We start from the raw sequence: 16,443 nt of genomic DNA on the forward strand, positions 1-16,443 counted from the left end.
TGTAAGATCTAAATAAGAAACATCATAGAGGTAACATCCAATGCCTTGCTAAAGTAAATAGACGCTAGCCAGACTCCCTTAGTAAGTTTTCCTAAAATTTTATATCTGATAGTCTGCATTTCAAAAGGCAGTTTTATGTTGTCTCTGCCACAGTAATACCCTAGAAATGATACACTGTATAAAGTCAGTTTTATTTCCTGAGGAATAATGCTACATCTTGGCATCAAGTAGTTCACAGAGGTAAAAATAAAAAGCACCACCTTTTACTAAGTATCCATTATGAGCCAGATATCAAGTATATCATCTCTCACTTTTGTAGCAACCTTCTAAAGGGGAATTATGAGTCCAGTTTTAAAGACAAGGAAACTAAATTTCAGGGTAGTTAAGTGCCAGTCCTTGGGTCTTACTTCAAAATTGCTAAGACTTTTTTATAACTATATATATATATATATTATATATGTATAATATATATATATATATATCAGTGCCTTAAGAATTGGGCATAAAAGCACAGATGAACTTCTAAACATTCACAGTAATTTCAAGGGCTATAATTATGCTCTGCTTTGCAGGACTAGTTTAAAGCAGCAACTCTGAAGCAGCCAACTGAGGACAAGAGAAGTTGTCATCTTCCCGAAGTCAAAAAGCAGGGCAGTGTTCCTGGAGAGCACAGAACTGAGATCTTCTAAATGAATCACACAGCCTTTCATCCAAACCCTTCTCCAAATAAGAAAGGCACTAACCCTGTTGAATGTATAGTCAGGATCAAAACCCTGGAATTCAGAACTCCAAGCCCAGGGTGAGCTCTCAGCAACACATCACAATGTGCAGACATGTACAATACAATCACAACGTCACTGTTGGAACTTCTAAAATATATTAATGCTAGATAATCAGTGCACAATGCTGCTTTTTTTCATTTGGGGAATTAGAAGGGCCTTGGTGGGTTAGGTGCCATAATAGTTAGGTGACATAATAGTCAACTCAATTTAGATTTGTTGATTGACATATTGGCCACTTGGATCAATTACATGATACCTTACACTCCAGGGTCTTTTTAAGAGACCCAACTTCTAAATAAGTTAATGTCTCTATCTCCCTCCACAGTATAGATTTACCCTGACCTAAATCTACCCCTTAAAGGCTCTAATAATATCCATTTTCTGAAGTTTCTCACTTGTCCCTGGCACAATAAAAATACTTTGTTTGGGGATATTATTCCTTTCCTTGATAGAGGTAGTATACTTTCTCTTTTAAGAGAGAACTTGAACCTTTTGCTTCTACAAACTCCCACCATTAAAAAACTATGCTCTAAAACATGAAAAATGAAAGCTAAAATCTGTCTTTTTATATCTTTATTTGTAATGCTCCCAAACATTACATCTCATTATTGTAGTGTTTTAATAAACTGGGAATATCTGATGAGAAAGACTACAGTGTACCCTCAAGTTACGACTGGCCTGACATGCCAACAACTTGGGTTATGACCAGAACTTTAGTTTTAACTTACAACCAAAGTCTGGAGTTATGACCAAAATGCTGGCTGCTTGTGTTTCCAGATGGTCTTAGGTACAGATTTAACCCTTTAAAAAGTTCTGGAAGGAACATTACAACATCCTTTCCTGTGTGGGGTTAATTGAGAAATCCTGAGTCAAAGTCTTTCTAAAGACACTGAGATCTGCCTGTATACAGGAGAGAGACTTTGAAGGCTGTGTAGAGGAGTCTGAGCCTTCAATTGACCAACTTGAGTTACAACCAGCCCTTGGGAATGAATTGAGTTTGTAAGTCAAGGGTCCACTGTATATGGAAGGCAGTTGTGATTAATACTAGAAGCTGCTGCTTTCTCATAGGATTTTATAAATCCAAGTTGCTTCTTTGCAACATCTATTACAAAACTGCTTTTTTGACTGCTGCTAGTAGTCACTCATGTGTTTCTGAGTGTTTTACATGGTACTGTTTGGCCCAATGCTTTGTTGCCCCAGGTAAGATAACTTCTAGAATTCTCCAAGAATACTAGGAGTGGAAGATGAAATTTTCCAACAAAAAACATTTATTTTGTAACTTCAAAAATATCATTGGCTAGGAATTGCAGTTGGGAATAGTTTCTCTGGCACAGAATAGCTTATTTTCCCAGGATGACCTTAGGATATAATTTGGTAATGAGATCATTTGGCAACCTTGAGATTTAATACAGTGAAATTAAATAATTGAATTGGCTGTGGTTTTTAACTTTTTCTTAGTCTTCCAAGGTGGACTTTGGCCAAAATTATGAATAAACATTTGAGCTTTCAAGACTTCCATTTTGGAATTACAATTTGAATAATATGAAAAGACAACGCTTCTCAGTAGCACTAAATGTCTTTATATGAACAAGTAAATTCTTTCCCTTAGTTGTATCTGGTTTCTTAGGCAAGGCACAGTTTAGGCCCAACTGTTTCTGTGATCTTTGAAACCAGCATTTCTCACCACTTGTTTTAAACATACACTGTATTTATCATTCATTTTGACCTGAAAGATTTCTTTCTGTGTTTATCTGCTTTGTTAAAGATTTTCAGAAAAAGTTTTTTAACATCAAATTCAAGTGTTACATACCTCAAAGAATCTCAATTAGTACCATTTGATTAAGCAATTGTAAAGTATTATTGGGTCAGGCAAAGGGATGTCACCAATTCTATTGTCACCCTAGAGTCCCAGGGTTTACATCTATTTGCATATTTAAGTAAGAATTCTATACCACATGCTTTTCACCAACAAAATTACAACTAGAATAGGAACTATGGTATTGAATATCTTTCTGAATCAAAATATTGACCTTAAGTTGCTCTGAAACAGCAGCATTCAATAAGACATGTTTTAGGTCTGGCAATTTCCGGTTTTTCATTTCATCATTGAAATAAATCACTTCCAAATCTGTCTTTAAAAACTGAATACAAAAACTGATAAATTACCGAGATTAAAGTTACCAGCTGTTAGCGTTTGGGTCTAATGTCACCCAAAACTAGGGCTTTGGGATGTGACTGGGTCATGAGGGCACTGAACTCACTGATGGATTAATCCACTAAAGAGTTCATAGTTAAATAGGCTTTAGGATGTGGGGCATAGGTGAAGGTTGTGTCATGGGGACACAACCTTGGGGCTGTCCCAGGACCCTGGCCCTTCCTCTCTGGTTCTTTCCTTCTCTCTCTGCTTCCTGGTTGCCATGAAGTGACCAGTTTTCCTCTACCCCACTCTTCTGCCATCTGTACAGACCTTAGTACAGGCCTGCACAGATATAGACCCAGATGACTAGGGACTGAAATCTCTGAAACTGTGAGTAAAAAGAAATTTCTCCTCTTTCAGGTTGTTATTTTCCTAGATATTTTGTCTCAGTGATGGAAAGTTGACTAACATATCAGCTGATTTTCAGTCTTAAGGTTCCAGTCAAGTTCACCTTTTCCTCGGGAATCCCTAGCACTATCCCCCACCTCTGTCTACCTACACTATCACCCTCACTCAGAAGTTTATCGAAAGGCCATTTACTAAATGTTTAGCTTGTAGCTAAGCAATGAGGCTCCCCCTATGTGTTCTACACAAAACCAGAACACACTTGGGGTTTTTTTCCTTGCACAATTATAACTCCTTAAAAATGTTCACAGTATCAAGAAATGAGATACGTTTGCATGCTCTGAAAAGGAAGAATAGATAGAAGCAAAGTTTAAAAACTTGAAAGTGATTTGTTTGAAGTAGATACAAATTTCTAAAAAATGAAGTATTACACTATTTTCAGAAGAAAAAATTACTAAGTAGTTATTATTTGAAATCTAGCACATGTAATTGCTACTCTTACAATGTATTTATTTTTGCTTAATCTTGTTGTTGATTTTACTTGACTTAGTAATAAACTGGAACAATGGACAACTAATGTAGGCTATAGTTCCTAAGGAAGTGTTCACTTAGGGAACAATATGCAAAATTCCTTTGTTCATGAAGATAGTGATTCCTTTCATAATGACATTGTTCCTATCTGGGAGACTGCACTATTCAGTGCTAGGGGACATCCTAAGGTTGGACATATGTTCACCTACATCCTTCTCCTGAGACTAATCCCTGGGAAGTAAACATAGATTGATTTTTGGTCTAAAAATGAGTCCACACTATCCTCATCTCAGATCTCTGTTTTGACTTACTGAAACAACAATCAGAATGAGTCACTCTAAAAAAAAAATGAGTGTTTTGATAGATAAGAGCTTCTATGTCCAGATGAATTTTTCTGGTACAAGCCATATCGGTAGGCATATTTCAAAGATATATGTGTTAGTTTCCTACTACTATAATAAATACCTATAATCAACTTATAAAGAGAAAAGAGCTATTTTGCCATATAGTTTTGGAGGCTGGTTGGCCCTGTTCTTTGGGGCTGTGGCAAGGAGGCACATCATGGTGAGGAGCAGATGGTGAAGCAAAACTACTCATCTCATGTTATGGCTCATGTGGATGAGGTGAGGCCTTCTTCTTCAGAGGTGTCTGAATCTGGAATGTGTGATGCTGGGATTAAGGGCATGTGATTACTAAACCATTACACTTGAGTTACTGGTTTGGCCCCACCCTAGTCCCTGTAGTCTGAATAAGATAAAAGAAGGCAGAAAAACCCTGTTAACTTCTGTCTTTGCTTTTTGCTGTCTTTCGCCTCCATGAACTGTTGCCGCTCTGCCACCCTGCCTTGGAGACAGCCGATTATGGACTAAAACCTCTATAAACTGTGAGCTAAATAAACCCTTGCCCGTTTAACTTTGGGTGTCAGGTATTTTGTCTCAGCAACAAGAGAACAGTAACTAACACATGTCACAACCAGGGAATAATAGAGAGAAAGAGGAGGGAGTCAGGGTCCCACAATTCCGTTCGAGGGCATCCCCCCAGTAACCTTAAGACCTCTCACTAGGCCCTACCTTTTGGAGATTCCACAAACTTCCATGTTATAGTTCGGATTGAGAATTTCCCCCTAAAGCCTTCCACAAACTACCATGTTATGGTTTACATCGAGAATATTCCCATAAAGCCTCAGGCACTCAAAGGTGGGACTTTATGAAGGTGACTGGATCAAAGGTCACTATACTCATGAGTGAATTCATCCACTGGTGAGTTCAGCCTTTGCGTGTGCTGTTGGAAGGTGGCACCTGGTAGGAAGAGGTGGGTCACTGGAGGTGTGACCTGGAAGGGTATGTCTCCCTCCCAGATCCTCCCTTCTTGCTCTGCTTCCTGGCTGCCATCACATGAAAAGCTTTTCTGCAGCAGTCCCTTCAATGTACTTTCTATCTTGGAGCCAACCAACTGTGAACTGAAAACATGAGCAACATAAACCTTTCCTCCTTTAAGTGGCAGCTGTCACATATTGGGTCTCAGCCACGAGAAAGTGACCAAGACATCCCAACACCAAGGGAAACAAACTTTTTCTAAATGGGCCTTATTCAAACCATGCAGTATAGGGAACTACTTCCTCTTTTCTAAACTAAATGCTTCCCCTCCATACAGTATCCTAAGGCAGCACTTTATCATGAAGATTTTCTTTATAAGCATCTATCTTTAGTCACTCCACTTTTTAAATCTACTCTTTAATATCTTAATGAATGCAATATTTGTCTTTGACCCATAAAACATAAACTATATACTCAGATACTCAGATATTTGTGTATAAAGTAACAACAAAAATTTTATAGTTGTTCATGAATATTGTATTTAGAATATGAAATATTTCAGACGTCTCTCATGTTAAAAGCAGCATATTGTCTCCTGCCTCCTTGGTAGAGATGTGCTCCAAAGTGTTACTGTGGTGAACACACACTAAGGTGGCCCCTGGCAAGTTATGCCCTTGTGTAATTCCCGTCTCCTTGAGTGCAGCCAGAACCTGTGACTGGTTTCAAAACAATAGAATATGGCAAAACGTGAAGGTATTTTCCAGATGTAATTAGTTGACTTGGAGTTCATCAAAAGGGAGAGGGAGATCATCCTAGTGGGTCTGGCGTAATCAGGTGAGTTCTTTAAAAGAAAGTATGTGCCTTCCCTGAACTTGAAGGAGAGAGAGAGAGAGAGAGAGACCAAGAGAATGAGGCCTCCTAGATTTAAAGAAGCAAGGTATCAGCTCTCATGAATTCTACAGCCATAAGAAAATGAATTCTGCCAACAACCTCAGGCAGCATGGAAGAACATCCATCCCCTGTCTGAGTCTCCAGATGAGAAAGAAGCCCCAACCCAAATTATGCTTTGATTTTAGCCTTGTAAGAGCCTAAACAGAAATCCCAGCTAAACTGTACCCCTTACCCACAGAAATTATTGTCTTCAACTGCTGAGTTTGTGCTAATTTGTTATAAACTATAACCAACTAGAAAAAAAACAGAAGAAAACATACTACTTACATTAGCAACAATAACCCAATAAAATATCTAGAGACAAACCTAGAAGAAAAGCTTTGAAACTATATAAAAAGAAAACTAAATACTTTTAAGACACAAACCAAAAGACTTCAGTAAGTAAAGATGTAACATGTTTTCGAAACCTAAGGAAAATTCAATATTGTCAAGAGGTCCATCTGCCCTAAATTATCTATCCACTCAATTACAAAATAAATAAAAATTTTAGGTGGAACTTGAAAAAATTATACTAAAGTCTATATGGAAAAATAAATATAAGAAGACCTTAACTATTCTAAAAATATAGAAATCTAACATTTAGTGAGTGTTAACTCTGTTCTGAACCCAATTCTGTGTTATATGCTAGTCTCAATTAATTCTCACATAGCATCATTAGACAAGTAGCATTATCATTGCCATTTTGTAGCCACAGAAACAGCAGGTGAGAGAGATTAAGTAATTGCCTAATATATGCTAGTCAAGATTTGAAGCAGAAATTCTAACAATCAGAACCTAGCCCTTAAGATGTTCCACTCTGCTTAGAACAAAACAGGCAGGCTGAGGATTTAGCTCAGTTGTTTTGCTGCCTGCTGTGCAAGCACAAAGGCCTGAGTTCGATCTCCAGTACCAAAAAAAAAAAAGAACAAAACAGGCAGTCCCACCAGATACCAGCATGTATTATAACACTATTGTAGTAAGCTTTGTTGGTACAAATTCAGGTGGCTGAAAGGAATAGTTAAAACATAATCAAGGTGTCAGATAAGCAAATCTTTGTGAGAAAGTGGTATACAATAAATGTAGCCTTTCAAATGAGTGGAGAAAAGATAAGTGTTAAATAAATAATTTTGGATCAGTTGACTTTTCATTTAGAATAAGTAGAAGTAAAATACAAAGCTAAGCCTTGACCTTAATTGTTACTTAATTGTTGAGTTCTACAACAGAAAATTGAACCAAGAATTTGGACAGTGAATTCAACATAGGCATGGAAATACAATCTTTTAGATTCTCTTCTTGGGAAAATTTCAAACATACAGAAAAGTAGAGGGTTGGGTCAAAGAGCCCTCACACCCATTTCCAGCAACAATGGTCATCAATTCATGGCCACTCCTGTTTCATCTGTACCACACACATACATTTCTGACCTGCCCATCCTGATACTTTGATTATGCATAAGGTATTATGCATTTTATTATTGTGCATTATTGTACAAGACATTCTATGGGTAAATACAACAGAAAATACTTCTAAGATTATAAAATGTTATTTTCCTATAGTGTTAGCAAAGAGCAATTAACCAGAATAAACATTGCTGAGGGCTGTGAAAGAGGAAAAATATAGAAAGAATATAGTTTTCACCTGATAATTTCTGAGAAGGAAAAAAGAGGGGTTGAAAGAGGAAAGCAAATATTTTCCCACCTTTCTTCAACAAATAGGACTGTATCATCCACAAATGCTTGAATACAAAATCCTGAACAAGAGGCAAAGAAGGTGATTTGGGGGAAAAAAAACAATTCAGGAAAAGACTTAGGTTGAGTTGGAGTCCAGAAGGTGTTTGAAATTGCCCCTTTTATGCACATTTTTGCATGGCAACATTCCTAGCCTAGGATTTTAGCCTGAAACTTCTTGGGGGATGGCATCTTATCATTCTTCTGTGTCAGTCCCTTGCATCAGATGTCCCCAGCCCCTAGGCCACTGATAGTACCAGTCAGTGGCCTATTAGGAAATGGGCCACACAGCAGGAGGTGAGCAGTGGGCAAGTGAAACAAGCTTCATCTGTATTTATAACCACTCCCCGTGGCGCACATCACCTTCTGAGCTCCGCCTCCTGTCAGACCAGTGATGCCATTAGATTCTCAAAGGAACACAAATGCTAGCATGAACTATGCATGCAAAAAGAAATCACCAAATCACCAACAGAGTGGGAAAAAAATTTAGCCAGTAGCCCCTCACATAAAAGACTAATATCTAGAACATACTAAGAATTGAAAAAAAATCAGAGCCCCCCAAATTTAAAGAACCAATCCAAAAATGGGGACCTGAATTGAATATACACATCTTAGATGAAGAAGTAGAAGTGGCAAAAAAAATATGAAAAAATGTTCAACATTACTGGTCATCCAAGCTATGCAAATTAAAACGCTGAGATTCCATCTCAATTCAGAAAGAATGGCTGCTATCAAGAAATCAACCAGTAACAAATGCTGGTGAGGCTGTGGAGAAAAAGGAACTCTTCTCCAATGTTGGTGGGAGTGCAAACTGGTGCAGCCATTGTTGAAATCAGTGTGAAGATTCCTCAAAAAATTAGGATTAGAGGTCCCATTTGACTCAGCTATTCCCTTGCTGGGTGTCTTTCCAAAAGAATTAAAAGCACCCTACCACAGTGATATATGTGCACCCATGTTTATAGTGGCATAGTTTATAATAGCTAAATCTTGGAAACAGCCCAAATGCCCATCAACTGGTGAATGGATAAAAAAGATGTGGGGGGGGGGGGGTTGGGGGAGTCGGGGATTTAGCTCAGTGGTTCTGGTGCCTGCCTTGCAAGCTCAAGGTCCCCAGTTCGATCCCTGATACAAAAAAAAAAACAAACAAAAAAAAGATGTATTTTTTTAATAAAATGGAGTACTACTCAGCCATGAAGAAAGATAAACTTGAGACATTTATAGCTAAATGGATGCAACTTGAGACTACAATCTTAAGTGAAATAAATCAGAAACATAATGTGTAAATATCACATTATATCTGTAGTGTGAGAAACTGAAAGGGTAAATAAGGATCAAAATGTATAACAGATAATATGAAATAGGAAGAAACTATTCAAAAGGAAAGAGAAACTGTGAAGCAGGGGAAATTGACAAAAGGAAAAATGGAAACAAAGCTTTTGTAAATGGGAGAGGAGGTTGAAATGAGGAAAAGCGAATGGGAGGAAAAGAGGAATCAAGCTATATCATGTACAGGTACAAACTCCCTTTGAATGTGATCATTATGTATATTTAAATTGTACCATAAAATTAATAAAACAATAAAAAATAAAATGATAAACCATGTTAAACTATGTGCCCATAACTATGTTCATGCAGATCTGTAAAGAGAAGGACCTAGAGCACATATGTCTTCTCTTTTTTGTGTATGAAGTTCTTTTTTTTTTTGGTACATTTTAGGTATACAGTATAAAAAAAAATCACTAAGGAAATTATTTAGGGCTGGGGATTTAGCTCAATTGTTCCACCACCTGCCTCACAAGCGCAAGGTCCCAAGTTCAATCCCTGGTACCAAAAAAAAAAAATCACTGAGGTATACAATATAATGACATTCATCATTGGAAATTTGCACCTTTACATTCTCTCTCGGTTCTTATTTTTTATCCCCCTTCCCCTGCCCTCCCTTCAACCCTGCCGACCCTCCTGATTTACAAAGACTTTGTTTCCATTTTTTCATTTTCTCATATTAATTCCATTCCCTTCTTTCCTTTCCCCTACCCCTTCAACTTCCCCTACCCCTTTGCCCCTTTTCTTCCTATTTCACATTATCTGTTATACCTTTTAGTCCTTATTTCACTTTCAGTTTCTCACACTAGAGAAACTATTCAGTATTTACACGTGTGTCCTATTTATTTCACTTGAGAGTATCACCTCAAAGTGCATCCATTTAGCTTTAAATGTCTCTAATTTCTCATTTTTTATGGCTGAATAGTACTCTATTTTATAAAAAAGACCACATTTTTTTTTATCCAGTCTCCAGTTGATGGGCATTTGGGCTGTTTCCTAGTTTTAGCTATTACAAACTGTGCTGCTGTGAACATGGGTGCACATATATCACTGTGGTATGATTCCTTTAATTCTTTGGGGAAGATACCCAGCAGGGGAATAGTTGGGTCAAATTGGATTTCCAGTCATAGTTCTTTTTTTTTTTCCAAATGTGGGAATATTTATAGTTATTTTTATTTATTCATCTATAAAGATTGATTGCAGCAATTTTTGATGGTTAACATCTTAGATTAATGCTAATTATATTGCTCTAAATTTGGTTCAGGATGAGAACAGGATTCAGGTAAGGGGGTGAACAACAGCAACAAAAATCTCCAAACACTGAAATAAACAAATATGTTTTTATAACTTTTTAAAAACTTTAATTAAATGCTATTTTCCTATAGACTTCCTTAGAGTAGTTTGCAGCCTAAGATGTGGCCTAAGGTTACAGGAAACAAGGTTTTGGACATTTTGAAGAAGCTGCAGGTTAAGTTAGGATGCCAAGCAGGAAACTGAAACTCTGATTTAAGCATCAAGTCTCAGACACATTCTAGGACACAGGCAGCTTCTTCAGTGTTTCCTAGTGTTCTCTTTTTCACCAATTAACATTTCTCTTTTCTGACTAATCCACTACAATATACAATTCCCTCACTGTCTCTCCTGGTCAAACTGTTATTTAGAGGGAACCTGGCAAGCATTCATGGCTTCTACTTTTACTAAAAAGCGACAGGTCTATTTCTGCCCCACTTCTCTTGAATCAGCCTCAGCAGCAGGGGCTTGTTGGGTGAGGCCTCCTTGGGCAGATGGAAGACCTAGTACAATGTTGCTTACCCTTGGGAAACCTGGCAACAGTTGCCCCTGATTCCTGGTAGGAAGGACCAATCAGAAACAGTCCGTATAATTGGGAAAGGTCAAGGGAAAAAACACCTCCCCCTCCAAAAATGATAAAGAAGAAATAAGGGCAGAAGAAACTAAAAATGTTTAAAATGGCACAAAAGGTGATATGCAAAAAATTCTTTTTGTTATTAAACCTATCTGTACATATTTCCTAAAGTCCGATTATCATGTTGAATTATATGAGGCAGAGGAGCGAGGCCAACTGCAAGTTCTCTCAAGAGTTCACAGCTTTGGACTGAGAGGTCCTGGGTTTGCTCTGGGGGAGCCCCTTCCTGAATAAGGGTTTAGATAGACTAGGCTCCATGCTGGCTCCAGTTCCATTGGTCCTTGTAGAGTGAGCCTGGCCCCATTCACTAGTGTTTCCTGGTGCCTGGGGTGGAACACTCTGATACCTGGAAGCAGATGAATACCATGAACTATTTCTGTAATGACCCACACTGTCATGTCATCCTTGGTTTGTAAAGTCATTGGACTTTTGGCCTTGTGGCCTATAGCCTTGTTCTCATCTGTTCTCTGGCAATACCTCCTGATGAGGCTGGCAGGGCCGGCTGCCAGAGTTTGCTGTAGCTGCAGGAGCTTCTCTTGGTGCAGAATTTCTCTTGTTAGTACCTGTAAGGCTGGGAGCAGAGGCACAGGTGGAAGAGGAAGCAGCAGAGGCATCACTTGGGCCACTCAAGGACACAGATGTAACTAAGCTACATCGGGATCTGGTTGAATAGCTGTTTTTTCGGTGGGACACCTGTGCAAAGGAATCAATGCTCTTCTTCAGAGTCTCCACATCACAGGTGAACCGAGCTACTTATCCCAGATCCTCATCATATTTACATTCACTAACAAAGTGCTTTATATCAGGTCCAAGCTCAACCAATTGCTCCTTTGACATTTGCACAGCCACAACAGTCATCTTCTTTAGAAGCTCTGCTTTCTTTTGTCGGCTGAGTAAAATTTCCATTGCTTCAGCTGTCACTTTGTCCACTTCAGCCAGCAATGCCACTTCTTGATCCATTAAACAACTCTGCAATTCAGCAAAAGCTTGCTGCATTTTCTTAATGGATGCATCCATCTGTGCTTTAACTACAACTCAATATCATGCAAGAGATACTATGCAGCGTTGAAGGTCTTTTACAGATTTTTCAATACTGGAACCTAGTTTTTTATTTATTTAATTTTTTTTTTGGTAGAGGAGAGTGGAACATCCTCCATTCCCAGACTTGAAAAGTGAGGTCCTGTAGTGGATATTGACAGAGATTTGGCAGCATTCTTGCAGTGCTGAACATTCTGAATAGAGTAGGTAATCAAAGACTTGGGCTCAAAGTCAGAGACACCATTCTCCAACACAGATCCTGTTCTATCCAGTGTATTTGGCACAGCCAACTCAGGATCTTCTGATTCTCTGGCCTCCATTGAAAGTGTTTCCAGACCTTTACTGAGTGAGTCCACAGACTCATCATTGATGACACCATTGACATGATAACCATTAAGGGCACCTTTCTCTGAGGAAGGTGCAGACTGCTCCTCTTGAATGGAAACGGATTTATTGGAATCTGGGACACTGTTTCTTGTTTCTGCTGCAGGTTTTGGTTTGCTTTTCTTCTTTTTGTTCTTTTTCTTGCCTGTTACTGTCCATTCTTTGAGTACGTCACTGGCACTACCTTCCATGAATGCTTGTACTGCTTTGACCACACAATTATCAAAGTGCTGCAGAAACAGGATGATTTCCTTGTTGCTCTTATTGGGAACTATTGCACGCACTGCATTTATCTTCTCTTTTGTGTTCTCAAAAACTCTTCCTTGGGCCAGTACAGTATTGGACTGCAAATCAAAAATGAATCTTGATGAATTCTTCTGGCTTTGTTTCCTAGACATTGCAGTTTCTTTTATGAAGTACAGTGTTGCAGAAACTTTCTTCACTTTTCCACTGGGCTTCATTTTTCATCGAGGAGCCTAAGAGAGGCCCACTTTCTGTTGTTCACGTCTGCTCTCTTCTCTTTTTTTTTTTTTTTTTTTGGTACCAGGGATCAAACTTGGGACCTTGCATTTGCAAGCCAGGCGACGGAACCACTGAGCTAAATCCCCGGCCCTATGTCTTCCCTTCTACATAGAAGTGAGATGGATTACTAAAGGTAGATTTCTGGCTAGAGTTTTTGAGTTACAAAAGCCACTTCTTTTTGAAAAACATTGACCATTGGCACCACATTTCAGTGACACAGAATAAGGCAGAAAATGTGCTTATTCATGTGGCATATTCAACCTACTCAACAAACTCAATCTGTCACCTCAGGGGAGAGCAACAACTATGTTCAAGTTGGCAGATAAAGTAGATGCATTCAAAACCAAACTAGAATTTTAGGAGTAACAAATGAACACTAGGATTTTTGACATGTTTCAAAGATTTTCAAGGACACTGATTTTTCCCTGCTGGTGCATGACTACCTATCTCAGTTTTCAAAAGAGTTTGAGCATTAGTTCCCAAGCCCCAAACTGGGAAGGAAATGATCCATGACCTATTGGTGAATAAGCCAGGTGAATCTACTTTGTCCATGCTAAAAGAGGATCATTCGAGATTCCAAATGACAGTGGTCTTAAAGTACATTTGAGGGGGGCTGGGGATTTAGCTCAGTGGTTCTGCTGCCTGCCTCGCAAGCTCAAGGTCCCGAGTTCGATCCCCAGTACCAAAAAAAAAAAGTACATTTGAGGGCTGGGGATTTAGCTCAGTGGGACCGAGAATTCTCTCTCAAACACAAGGTCCTGAGTTCCATCCCTGGTACCAAAAAACAAAAGTACATTTGTGACAACTTATATATTCTGGATTAAAGTCAAGGCAGACTATCCTGAGACTGTCACAAAAGCACTGAAAATGTTTCCCTTTCCAACATCCTATCCCTGTGAAGCAGGGTTTTCTACAGTGACAGCAATCAAAACAGACTGGACATAAGTAACACACTTCCAATATCACTGTCTCTCATCACCCCTAAATGGGCCCATCCAGTTTCAGGAAAACAAGCTTGGGGCCCCCACTGATTTTACATTATTGTGACTTGTGTAATTATTTCATGATATACTACAAAATAATAACACAAATAAAGTGCACAATAAATGTAATGCACTTGAATCAAGCCCCACCACCAGTCCTTAGAAAATTCTTCCACAAAGCTGGGCCTGATGCAAAAAAAGGTTGCAGACTGCTGCCTTATATCATCTTTTTTTTTTCATTAAGTTTATTGGTACATTTAGGTATACAATATGATGACACTCATCATTGGGAATTTGTACCTGTACATGATATATCTTGGTTCTTATTTTTTTCCCCTTCCCCTGCCCTCCCTTCAACCCCTCTACCCCTCCCTATTTACAAAAACTTTGTTTCCATTTTTTCTTTTCCCTATATTTTTTTCCTTTCCCTTCTTTCCTTTCCCTTACCCCTCCCACTTCCTCTTTAGACCTTTTCTTCCTATTTCACATCATATATTATACATTTTGATCCTTACTTTCAGTTTCTCACACCAGAGAAACTATTCATATTTACACGTGTGTCCTATTTATTTCACTTAAGAGTATGGCCTCAATGTGCATCCATTTAGCTATAAATGTCTCTAGTTTCTCATTCTTTATGGCTGAATATTACTCCATTTTATTAAAACACACACACACACACACACACACACACACACAAACACACCTTCTTTATCCAGTCTCCAGTTGATGGGAAATTAGGCTGTTTCTAAGTTTTAGCTATTACAAACCATGCCACTATAAACATGGGTGGACATATATTGCTGTGGTATGATTCTTTTCTTTTGGGAAGATACCCAGCAGGGGAATAGCTGGATCAAATGGGATCTCTAATCTTAGTTCTTTGAGCTATCTCCATACCGATTTCCACAGTGGTTGTGCCAGTATATACTCCCAACAGTGGAGAAGTGTTCCTTTTTCACACAATCTGCCACCATTTGTTATTGGTTGATTTCTTGATAGCAGCCATTCTTTCTGGAGTGAGGTAGAATCTCAGCAGTGTTTTCATTTGCATCTTTCAAATGACCAGTTGCCTTATATCATCTTGCCTGTGTAATTAATAAGGAAGAATGGCTGCTTGATCCTCCACCACATGGATGCTTGAAATTGATGCACCAAGCCAGGTTCCTTCTCAGTGCACAAGTTCGCGGAGGCTTCATATGAAAAAAATGAATAGCAGTAAGTAGGAATGGCTTGGCCTTCAAAGTACCTGAGCACATTCAGAAAGGTATGGCACCGGAGATGGCCAAACAGGTTTCCAGCCTAATGAGTCACCTCGTTCATGAAGTCAGTCCTGACGGCACTTTGCCTTCCTGATAGTGCTGCAGGTCACAGAGGAACTGGCAACTCAACAAGCAGAGACCTGACTTCTGGGTGGACATGCGTGCCTTGCAGAACATGGTGAAGGCCTTAATATTATGCATTTTTTAAAATTGTCTCTTAGACTGAGGTGGATTCAGTCCCAGATGTGCTGCATATTAAAGGCTGAATCCACAAATGTCACTTATGAGCTGCACCTATGAACGCCCTCTTTTCCAAAGACCTTGATCACAAACAAGGAAGCTTCATTTTCTTCAATAAAATTTGACTATTTAAGTACAAACACGTGGGGAGTAAGACCACAGGGAGTTACAAAAATGAGTAAGATAGGGCCAGGGATTTAGCTCAATGGTTCTGCCACCTGCCCCGCAAGCGCAAGGACCTGAGTTTGATCCCCAGTACCAAAAAATAAATGAGTAAGATGAAGTCTTAGCCCTTGGGGATTTGGCAGTCTAGAAGGAAGAACACTATGTCAAGGAGTCTAACAATGTTTTAAAGTCTACAATGCTCAGGCATTGTGTTAGGCACTCAGCACACATCTAAAGGCAAGTCAAGGTCCGAAGTCCAGAGTTCAGAGAAGTTTCGGAGCTTTCTTGAGGAAGTGACACTGGAGCTGGTATTTTAAGAACAGGTATGATTTTATTTAACAGACTGAACTGGTGAAAGCAATTGACAGAGACGATGTTTAACCAAAGCCCAAGAGCCAAGAAAGTAGGAGCTGTCCTCTAGAAATGAGGTCTACTCCACTCAGTTCTGCATATCTTGCTTCCTAAAATGCAACTGCTTGCAAGAACCTCCTACTCAATCTTCCTGCCTCCTTTATCTTCCTCACCCATTCTACAAACCACTGTCAAATTCATTTTCCTAAATCCAATATTTCATTAAATCACAACTCTCCCAAGAAAGAAGGACCATAGTGCTGGGCATGGTGGTACATTTCTGTAATCGCAGCACTTGGCTGAAGCAAGAGGATCATTGTGAATTCAAAGCCAACATGGGCTACATAGTGAGTTCAAGACCAGCCTGAACTACATACTGTAGCAAGAATCTGTCTCAAAACAACAATAATAACAACAACAACA

At 38.9% G+C, this 16,443-nt stretch overlaps 1 pseudogene; it reads right to left on the reverse strand.

The window, feature by feature from the left end:
• Positions 1 to 11,243: 11,243 nt before the first annotated feature.
• On the reverse strand, positions 11,244 to 13,012 carry LOC101702696 (spermatogenesis-associated serine-rich protein 2 pseudogene; annotated as a pseudogene).
• Positions 13,013 to 16,443: the final 3,431 nt, after the last annotated feature.

Source organism: Heterocephalus glaber, unplaced genomic scaffold, assembly GCF_053883595.1.
Source record: "Heterocephalus glaber isolate CG9 unplaced genomic scaffold, H.glaber_assembly_v1.0 deba00000331, whole genome shotgun sequence".
Taxonomy (NCBI): Eukaryota; Metazoa; Chordata; class Mammalia; order Rodentia; family Bathyergidae; genus Heterocephalus; species Heterocephalus glaber.